This window comes from Thamnophis elegans, chromosome 5 (genome assembly GCF_009769535.1).
Source record: "Thamnophis elegans isolate rThaEle1 chromosome 5, rThaEle1.pri, whole genome shotgun sequence".
In the NCBI taxonomy this organism is placed as follows: domain Eukaryota; kingdom Metazoa; phylum Chordata; class Lepidosauria; order Squamata; family Colubridae; genus Thamnophis; species Thamnophis elegans.
In genome coordinates, this window is record NC_045545.1 from 18,380,354 (window position 1) to 18,391,524 (window position 11,171).

The following is an 11,171-nucleotide window of genomic DNA, read 5'->3' on the forward strand; positions in this document are numbered from 1 at the left end:
AGATGAATTACACAGTGCGGTATCTAAAACACAAGATTTTGATCAGTCTTTGGTTTGCGTACAATTCATTTTTGATGTGCTTCCTGTAAAAATCAGACAGCACAATTTAATGTTGAACAATTGAAGTAGAAATGTTTATAAATCATGGATCATATTCAGTGGCACAAATCTATTTAAATGTTAGTTACTTCACTTAAGAGAAAACAAATAAAATACTTCTTGCAAAATATTTTCAGTAAATAGGCAGGTAGGTGGAAGGAAGGAATTCTCTTGCAAGAATTGAAGTGGAAGTCAAAATACTTGTCTTTGTTTTAAATATTAAATCACTGAGTGCCAGCTTCATTCCTGCAACTTGTTCAGAGAATCATTTCTGTCTATAACGCCCTCACCACAGCTCACAATTAAGTTATATCCTGTTTATCCATCTGCCTTCAGCTGAAGAACAAATAAGTGCAGAAGTTTATTTCATAATCAATCTCTTAAATTCCTTAAAATATTTTAATGTCACTATTCCAAAACATCATCCTCCAAAGATTCCTCTTTTCTTCTCAAGATATGCTGCTCTACTGTCATTCATTGATTATTTTTGTGCTCTGTAGAGGGAGACATTACCTCTGGACTAGAGCATACCTCAATTTTAACCTGAGGCAAAAATCTGGTTTAACATCTTTATTCAGTTGGCATTTGTCTTCTCTTTTCAGCTATTTTATTCACAAATTCAAGTGAGATAACTTTGTGATTCACAAAGGGGCTCTCCCAAATAAAGTTGTTATGGTGCCTTTCCCTTTTAGCTAAGACAGTCCTAGAGATTCAGTGAAGCAGGCATTTATGTGCTTTAGGAAGCAAAGGCAGGTGCAAAATGTCTCAATGAGAAAGCAAGACTTAGAAATTCTAACTTCCTCTACAGAGGCAATATTTTCAGGCTACCAAAATACAAAACATATAATCAGCAGACAAAATGTGCATGTTTGACAACACTGAAACCCTATCGCATATTCAAATATATATTTTACTAAAGCTGAACAGTAGTTTGTGGAGTAATAAACAGTGTTTTCCTGTACTGATGGCATAAATGTGTATATTATTAAGACCACTCTGCAAAGTACAATTTATCTTTAGCCTTTATTTTTTCTTGAAAAAATGATGATTGTCCATCTATCCTCTTCAAAAACAAGTTCAATGACATTTCCATCAAAATTGAACTTAGCAACTATGTGTCAGATAAATAGATACAGATTATGTATAGTGTGAAAAATAGTGTTGCACTTTTAAGGAATAAAATAAAAGCAGTATAAATTGATACCTGGTAGGCTCTTTATAGAGAAAGAAAATAGCTATGATTGAATTTGCAGACTGGTGTATATTCTTCTTAGTGCATTAAATACTGCAATTCTTGATCATCCTAAGCAATTTAGACACTGTAGGCAAGTTCCTGCTTAACAAGGTAATCTCATTTCTGTGGTTTTTCAGTGTAAATTGATTTTTTCCTTCTTAGCTGCTTTGATAATTGAACAAAATTATACCACCGTGATGGGATTTTACTTACCAGCAAACAACATATAAAAATCTTCTGCGAAGATGAAGCATATTACTTCATAAAACTTCATTCTGTGTAATTACACAAGTTGCATTTAAGCTTGTTTCTGCCACTAAAACAATCAATAGTGATTCTGTTGCTTTTCTGAATGCACTTTCCTTGCAGGTGTTACTTCTGTATTTACTACAATCTACCGCTATGTTTTTGATCATTACTTCTTTGGGTGTATGTGTGCGGGGGGGGGGGGGGGAGGGTGAGATAGCAGACTTCCAAGTAGTTGAAGAATTCACTGTTACAAATGCCACATGGAAAGGGAAATAATGACACATGCTAATTATATACTATTTCTTCAATTTATAAAATGTACCATTTGTGATAATAGTCCCTAATCTTTCTTGCAGTGTAATTCAAAACCTGTTTGAGAACATTTTTCTCCTAAAATAAATTTTAAATATGGCAAGTTACAATGCAGTTTTCAATTCCAATTAAAGAACTGTCATGTCTATGTCAATAAAAATACTTATAAATACGAATGCACTTCACAAGTAATTTTCATCAGAAATAAAGAAGCAAGCCGTAAGAAATAATGCATTCTATTTCACTAAATTGATACAAGGGTATCATCTTTAATATATCTTTTTAAAAATGCATTTCCCCAGAAGTTCAGCTAATATAGCTGTATAAAGAACTGACTGAATTACTACTTCATGCAGAATTATTAAACATCAATGACTCCTATCCATCCAGAATATTTTATATCTTTTAACTTTAGGGTATGTTGGTTTTTAAAATGAATTATCAAATTACCTCTACTGGATTTTTTATACGTGCCATATTAGCCTTATGAAATACTCAGACAACAGTTGCATGTAATATGTGATATGTAACTATTAGGGGTGATTTCATTACTGTAATTCTATTATGAGTGGCCTGATATTTGCTGTCCCATAACTATTCTTCTGCACATGGATTAAAAATTATAAGCCTATCCCAGTTATACCTGATTATTTTTTCCTAGTCTTCATCTGGTGGAATAATAATGGGTTCTAAAACTTCTTATTTGAAAGTACTAATACCAAATAAGCCTAAAATCCAGAGATTAGGTGTAATATGTACTGTGAAACAGCTCATTTAAAAAATACATTAAAGAGAAAATGTCTCAAAATGACAGTAAATTCAATTATATTTGAGACATACATTAGGGAACCACACTATGTAAATTGAAAGCTTGTAATTTTAAATATCAATTCATATTTTTCTTAACTTTTTAATGTAGTATTTATTATACATTTGTATTTGTCATTAGGAACCCCAAATGGCACGTGATTTCACTCTTTTGCAAGCAGGTGCAAAATACTATAATTTTGTATTTCATTTTGAAATATGCATTTTTGTCAATTAAAAATGCAATAAGTAAGTCAGGCTAAGTGACAGATATGAAAATCAGTTTATTTCAATGTCAATTTATATGTATGTGTGTATGCACCCCCGCATGCGCACACACACACACACTTACTTTTACTTTGATTTCAGCATACTTTTCTTAGTACATCTTAAGTACCCCTTTTTAGTACTTCTCATTCCTCCACATAGGAAACATGAAGCCATATTCTGAGGTACAAATTATGGACTAGCTGCTAGGCAGATTTTCTTTTAAAAAATACCTGTCTCTGTTTATTTGAAGGAAGGAAACATACAGAAGCTCTCACTGTTGTCTTAAATTAAGATTTGGAATATCACTTGCAATATTGCTGTTCACAAAATGGGCTACTTGCTTTGATGTTGTTAATGAATATGGAAGCTAAATATGTAAATACGTGTACATGCATGTGAGGGACAAACAGAGGGAGAATGAATGAGGGTTTAATGGAATCTCTCAAATCAAAACCTTAAATAATTGGTTTGTTCTACTCCATATTGATACAATAAGTTGATTTCTCCATCTGTTAGCTTCCAGAGCAACCTAAAATCTATGTACAATTTCTATTGCCAACAGAACATAACCCAGTATGATTAAAAATGTCAGGCTCAAACACTGCTGTGGCACATTAATTTCTAAGTGACCTAATCTTGCTCTACAAAATGCTGAAAGTTTTTGTTCTATGACATTCTCCAGCATTTGAAATTGTCAAATATCAAAATCAAATCCAATGTGTCAAAATAATAAGATAAATTTTAGATTATCTCTCTTAGCTCTACAGGATAATCTATTTCCTCCATAGCACTCTATATCCAAAGCAGAAAACCTAAAAGCAATTTAAGTGTCCTAATGAAAACTGTCTTAATATATACCCTCCAAAAAGGGACTAATGGGAAAAAGAGCAACTTTAAGAAACTATCCTTACATAATTTCACATTATCCTAAAAGACCCTATACAATCATGAACTTCTGCTATCAAAACATCTTACATTAGATTTTGTTCCCATTTTGCTTCTAGGTAACCCTCTTTGTTTATGAACAAACAATTCTGAATATCAGAACTGTCTTATTATAAAACAATTGCATTTAAAATTGAACATCAAAAGTCATATCAAAAGATCTCTGTAAAGACTTAATAAACTGGAGAAACAAAACTAAGCATGAGAGAACTTAGAGATGACAGGGAAGTTCTTTTTGTAAAGCCTAATATATCTCCTAAATTCTGATTTCCTATGAATGATGTACCGAAGAAGGACCGCATTCTTTTGCTCTCCATGTCTGCTAGATTGTGAATACTGATTTTTAAAGATAATGAAGGAGTAAAATGAGCTATCTCTTTTACTAAGACAGGATAATCAGTACTACAACAAATGAATAAAAGGGTGCAGGATGCAACAGCACCTTAAAATATAATTTGCAAATATTCTATAAGCAAATGAAACAGTGGTTTCTTGATATAACTATTTGAAAAATATTGATTATACTACTTTTCACAATTTTTCAGAATGGCAGAAACAACAGTAACAAAACAAAATTTTAAAAACCCCAAACATATCAGTAAGTTACCCATATATTGGGTATCTTCATCATCAGTAATGAAAAAAGCAACTAAGTATTCTTATTATCTTGGAAAACTTGTCAATAAATTTACCGGACACATAGTTTCAAAAATAACATTCTGCATCAACTATAAGGAAAAACAATGGATTTCCTAGTAGATGCATTGAAAGAAATGTGTGCTCATTTTCAAAGGCTGTGAACAGAATGGTCTTTTATTTCAAAGACTGATTTGTGTGGATGTGTGCGTTTTAAGTAATTAGAAGTTCTTTTCCATTCAGCCCCCCAATGCACTGATATGTAGACCATATCCAAGGATGAGCCAGAAAGAAAAGGCCTCACAAATCCCACTAACAAAATAACTAGCAGATACCAGAAACTATGCAACAGTGGCTGCCATGAAAAAGGTCATTCTTTTTTCTTAGTATAAACCATTAATCAATGGAATATAATTGTTTGGCTGCTTACAAGGGCCAGCAGCATACAGACTATGTTTCTTCCCTGGCATAATTACAAAACAGTAAAAGTTCAGAAATATAACCCAATTCTACCTCCCCTTTTTACCCCTTTTCAATTCCTCACTGCCCTTTGGGCCTCTGCTTTGGAAGCAAATGGAAGACAGACTGAAGTTTTCTCAATTGAGCTGAAAGCTAAGAAACCTTTGATATGCTAATAGGATCCTTCAAAGGGTAAGAATTCACACTTGCATTAATTCAAACAATTTGTGCAGAATGATGTGAAATGGCACCTCTTTTAGTAGCAAGTAACAAAAGGGAGGGAATCTGAGTATCTGAAGAAACTAAACAACAGAGGATTTGTTCTGCAGGATTCCTTTTAACAAGGACAATATTTTCTGAAGGAAAAGAAACACACACCTGAAGCCCCAAATAAGCTATCTTTCCCTTCTGCCATACCAATTATAGGTGCATCTAATAACCATCACTAGTATTATCAGAAGCTATTATTATCTCCAACATATGAGCAAGCAAGAAATCTTCCCATACCTGAAAGCCTCTGAAAAGGTAAGAGTTTTTTCCTATATCCAGTATCCCCTTCCCCTAAATTTCATTGTGACTTTTATTTTTGATATTCTAATGCTAAAAAGAAAAGAAAAAAGCAAACATCCTTCCAGACATCTCCAGCACGCCACACACACACACACACACACACACACACTTTCTTTGCATTGTCTCCAGGTGGCCCTAGACTTCTTTCTATGAGCAAAGAAGAAACCAGTCTTTAGGCCACAACCGGGAAAGAACTGTTATTTATTGCTAAGTGGCAGCCTTTATAGGAGACATGCAAAGGACGGTTTGATCCCTTCTGCTTCCTTGTATGATAGGTGAAAATGTGTGTGCAACAAGTGGGTCTTTTTATTCAAGGAGTGAAACTTTTCCCTTTCAATATACAACTAAAATGCAAGAGGAGGAACAAGAGAAGGGCCTGCTTAGGCATTCATGCAGCCAGATTAATGAAATCAACTGCCAGGCAGCTTCCTCCAAAGAATCTCTCTCAGTCGGGGAATCTGTGCTTCCACTAAAGAATGTTGGAGGAGCAAACCAAAAACAGAGAGGAGAAAAATCTCTTACAGTAACAGGATCCAGATGGCTCTTGCTGTTACTATAAAACTTGCAAGACTGCCCCTGAAGCTTTTTCTTCCATCTCTGAAGCAAGGAAGGTTACCCAAGGAACTTTCTTACATTCATACATACACACACTAACCTCTTTCCATGATGAAATAAGAACTTAAAACAGTTAGAAGACAATGGCTGGAAAGATCCCCCTCCCCTCCATACATTTCTTGTTCAGCCCCACTCTCTTTGGCAGGCTCCTTTTCAAGGGAACTTGTTTAAAATCACCTCCCGTTTCTTACAGGGAAGTATCACAGGGCCTTATGAATAGCTCTAACAAGCTGACAATAAGTTCCATCAAAATTGATGATAAACGCTGCCAAATCAAATGGGTAGGGTTGGGCAAAGTTTAGCAAGTCAGAGAGGTACCTCTCCTTGAACCCACCCAACCAATCCAGGGTCTGATGCCAGCCAGCCACAAGAACAGGCAAAACAAGGGGAACAATCACCCCCATGTGAAGGTGTTCTTCCAAAACCTCAATCCTCTGAACAAGAACTTGGTTGCTAAGGGATATCAATGCGTTCCTCTCCCAGGACAGTTCCCTTGGCTTGAATCTGATCTATCTTGCTCTCCGCTACCAGGACTCTTAAGTCTTTTCTCCAAGATGCCTTGATCCTAAGGAGTGCCATCTCTACTAGCCTTGGTTCACAACTAATTGCATTTTCAGGTCACCCTTCTTTCCCTATCCCTTGTTTCATGGGTCACTGGCATTCACCATCACTCCTTTCTTTGCCAGGAGGAGGAACGATTATTGGAAGCAGTGGCAATCACAATCTTCCTCCACTCCCCTACCTACATGGGCCTCAGGTCCAGTTCTCACTTCTTTGCCTCTCCCATCCCTGGTCATAAATAATACTCTTGATTTATGTAGTGGGTTTTTTTTAAAAAAGGTAAAATAGAAATGTTTGAATGAATGCGAATAAGGAAAAAGTGGGACAGGAAAGAGTTCCCGGCATCTCACGGGTGTATTGGCGGGGTTCCCTTTTCCCCACAGGGAAAACAAAGGACGAGGAACGCGCACCCCGTTCTCCCACGAAGCCGCCCCCTCGCGTGGAAATGGCTCGCAAAGCAGGAGGAACCCAAGTAAGCAAACAGGTACCGTAAGTATAGAAAAGCTCATTCTCCCCCCCCCCACACACACACACACACCAACCTCGCTTACCTTTGGATTTGCAGCCAATTGCGGGCCAGGGTTTCTCTGGCATCTGGGTGCCCCAGAAAGGAGGTGCACTGGATGAGTCCCTTTACGATCACGAGGGTTGGGCCTGGGAAGCGGCAGCAGCAGCAGCAGCAGCAGAAAGCCAGATCGAGCCGAAGGATCGCCGGTCAGGCAAAAGAGCCGGGCTGGGTAGAAGTGTTTGAAAGCCGGGGAAACAGCTGGCTTCGCAGCTCGCTGAGCTGGGACAAAAAAAAAAAACGTACAAAAGGCAGCGGCTTCTCTTCTTCTTCCTCGTCCTTCTCTCTTTCTCCAAGCAAACCCAGCCAGCCGAGGGGCTTTTGGAGGGGTTAAGTCAACATTTTCCCCCCACAGTTCCCAACGCGCGCTGCTCTTTCTCTCCCTCCCCCCTCAAAAAAAAGAGGGAGGAAGGCAAATTATTAGAGGGAGGAGAAAAGAAACGGCACAAGCCAGAAAGAAAAATCGAAACAATTCTTCCGGTACTCTAAAAGCACCACAACAAAAGAGAGCTTAGGTGCAAAACCCACTGGATATGACCAGCCCTGGAGTCCTAGATTTCTCTTTTCTTTGAGCAACTGGAACGGTTGTTTAGAAAGAAAAGAAAAAAACGGAAAAACAAAACCACGATGCCAATAATTCGATCTTCGGTTTCTTTTCTTCAGGGAGGAGGCGAAGGCGAGAAGGGGGGTTGGATGCAATTGCAATGCTCAGAGACCACCAGGCATTAAAAAAAAAGAAAATCAAATATCTTCTTCTAAAAAGGCAGCCTCTCTTTCTCCGTCCTTTTCTTCCATCTTCTTTGCATCACCCTTGATGACATTCTGGCCTCTGGCAGGATCCAGTCCCAGCCCGCCCTTCCTTCCTCGGGCTTCGCGTCTTCTTCCCTCGGATGCTCTGCCCCGTTGAAGAACAGGAGATCAAGAGCCCAACTGGCCGCGCTTAAAACCACGGGGAGAAGAGAGCATGAAATCGCCCAAAAGGAAGCAAGGAATGGAAAGGGTGTGGGGGGAACCCAATGAATAGTACCGCCAGCTCCTTTTCGTTCATGCACCTCTCCGTGTGTGACTGGGGATTGCGAAGTCCTGACACAGACTCTCCACTAGCTCTGAACTGGAGCCACCTCCAGCCTCCACCTCTTCCAATCTCCACCCCCTCTTTCTCTCTCTTTCTCTCTCTTTCTCTCTCTCTCTTCTCCCCACCCCTGGGCTCAGCTAATCATATAAACATATTATCGTAGAGAGAAACGGCGACAGCGGCAGCTTTTCTTCTGCTCCCCCCCACACACACCCCCGCCCCCTCTAGCCCGCTTTCCCCCCTCCCTTTTCTCCCCTCCTTCTCCCGCCAAAACTAGGAGTTCTGGCAAATAAAAACAGATTAGAGGCAGCTAAGTACCAAACGTGAAACGGATAATCTAAAAGCTCGATCTGCCACCACTGGCCATTTTCCAGTCCATTTCAGCTGCTTGCGGCGGCACCGCTGGGGGGGGGGGGAAAGAAGGTGGGCTGGAATAAGAGAGAGAGAGAGAGAGAGAAAGAAAGAGGAACGCACGCGGATCCGAGGAGGGGGAGAAAGGGGGAACGGCGTCGGTGTAAGCTTGAGCCGGTCTGGCGGCAGCAGCAGGAGACGCTGGTTCCCTTCAGCCAATGGCAACGGCAAGCTTTGGGGCAGCCTCGAAGCGAGAGCGCATCTCAGGGTCCCGACTGGAAAGGCTGCTTGACGGCCGGGATCCCTTTCCAACCGGTCGCGGCGCTGCAGACTCGCAGACGCCGCGGCCGTTCGCTTCGCCGGCCCTCTCCGTTCCCTTGCACAAGGGGCGGGCGGATGGGCAACGAGCGCCGGGCTCCTTCAAACTTTAGTCGCCGGCTTCTTTCCCTTGCCCGCTGCACCCCAGCCCACCCTTCCCTGCCCGGTCGTTAGGTTAGCCCCACGATCCGATAGGAGAGCGTTGGCGAGCTGAAGCGGCGACAGCGGGGTTCGGAAAAGGGAGGAAGGTTAAGCGAACGCCGCGGGAGAAGCGAAGGCGGCGGGAAGCTTTGAAAGTTCGAGTCGCGGAGCTTTTAATCGGGCGCGGATGATTATCCGCCAGCAGGTTTCAAACGTCAAGCCCGTCCGCCATTCTTCACTCTGACGGTTCGGGTCGCCTGCGATCGTGCGTTTCACTTTGCGGGGCAGCGAGAGGGGGCTTGAGCAAGCTGCCCACGTGCAGCATTGAGGAAAAGCAACGGCGAGATCAAGAAAAGAAAACGATACAAATATTACAACGACCCTCGCAGAGCCCCAGGCTCGCTTCTTTCTTCCTTCCTTTCCCTCCCTCCTTCCTTCCTTCCTATCAGTGTGCAAATATGTGTGTCGGTGTAAGATCAATAAAGCTTGTAAATAATTTGAGGAAGGTGTACTTTCCCCAAAATACTGTGAGGGGGCGGACCTTGTTTATTTCCTCACTAAATTGTTTCAGAGATAGAATTTCTCTCACTTTGACACAAACACAAACTCCATTTCAGGAAGTGCTGTTTGGTCTGAAAACTGGATGTTTTTAAAACTGCTAGTTCTCTGGATTGGTTCACACATCAGATTTCATACACCTCATGGAGTGGCAAGTGTGGAGCTGTTGCCCTGCGATAACCTGCCCTGATCACATTTTTAAATGCAGTATGTTATATAGACGAAATAAATTTACACATTAAATCAGTAAAGCAAAACGTGTCATTTATCTGCAATATATCGGAAACCATTTCTGAATGTTATATAATTAGAGATTTGGGCATTTTACCGCTGAGATTATTGAAATGAAGGAAAGTTTGAGTTCACCAGAAATGGATTTTTGTGTGAAGAAATGCAAGCTCAGTTCAATTCTGACATGAGGATGAATCCTAGAATAGTAATATTATTTAATGTGTTATGTAAGCATTTTGCTTCATTCTCATTAGTTATTCTTGATTCTTTGATCCAATAAACCTGAAGTATGACCACTCCACTTTAAATTAACAATAATTATTGATACCAGACATGGCAAGATTATATTGTCAATTAGTTATAAATATTCTGTATGGTTACTGTTTCATGTTTCTAGTAAGAATTTGAAAGCACAATATGCCCCTAGTTTAATCAAATAACTTTATGAGCTAGTTATTTACCAGTCTGAATATGCATAAACTGAACATGGTTCATTTTTTGCATGGATAAAGACTAAATAACATGTCACTGAAGTGCCCATGTAAGAGACCAGAGAGAAGACTTTCACAACAATTGGTTGCATAATTAGTTACAAAACGTCTGGCTTTAAGTATGCAATGCATGTTACAATAGAGACACCCTATGATCAGACCATAAGTACAATATAATTGTATCTTGCAGCCCAAGTTGAATAACCATAACACACGCTTGGATCAGGGCATGGATCTGACCCATGCATTTTTACCCCACTCCACCCTTTTGGCTATTGTTTAAATGGATCACCACGTGTTAAACCATTTTTCCCCTGCCCATACTATCTGGGATAGGAATCGGATTGTCCTCCCTTTTGCCTTGCTTTTCTATGTTTGCTCTATCCTGATAAACAATGATGTGGAAAACTTCAGGTTACCAATGTTATCATAGATGATGTAGAAAAAGGAGATGTTCACATATAGTATGCCATAATTCAGGATTCACTTTGTCTACTTCCATCCCATAAAAAAACAACATAAAAGGACACTAAAGTCATACACAAAATCTTAAAAGATAAAACATGGGTCGTATGGACTGTTGCAAGAATATTTTAGTTTTAAAGCAGTCTTATAGGTGCGATGGGTCGGGCACGACTTCGCCACTAACAACAACATAGGTGCAGTTTGTATTAAAATCAAAGA

General features: G+C 39.8%; 1 protein-coding gene across 1 annotated transcript in view; it reads right to left on the reverse strand.

Moving 5' to 3' along the window:
- ADGRL2 (adhesion G protein-coupled receptor L2) overlaps positions 1-8,587 on the reverse strand; it is a 219,557-nt gene extending 210,970 nt beyond the window's left edge. Inside the window, 1 exon segment of the mRNA XM_032217356.1 lies at positions 7,309-8,587. The gene's annotated coding sequence lies outside the window, so the exon portion shown is untranslated.
- Positions 8,588-11,171: the final 2,584 nt, after the last annotated feature.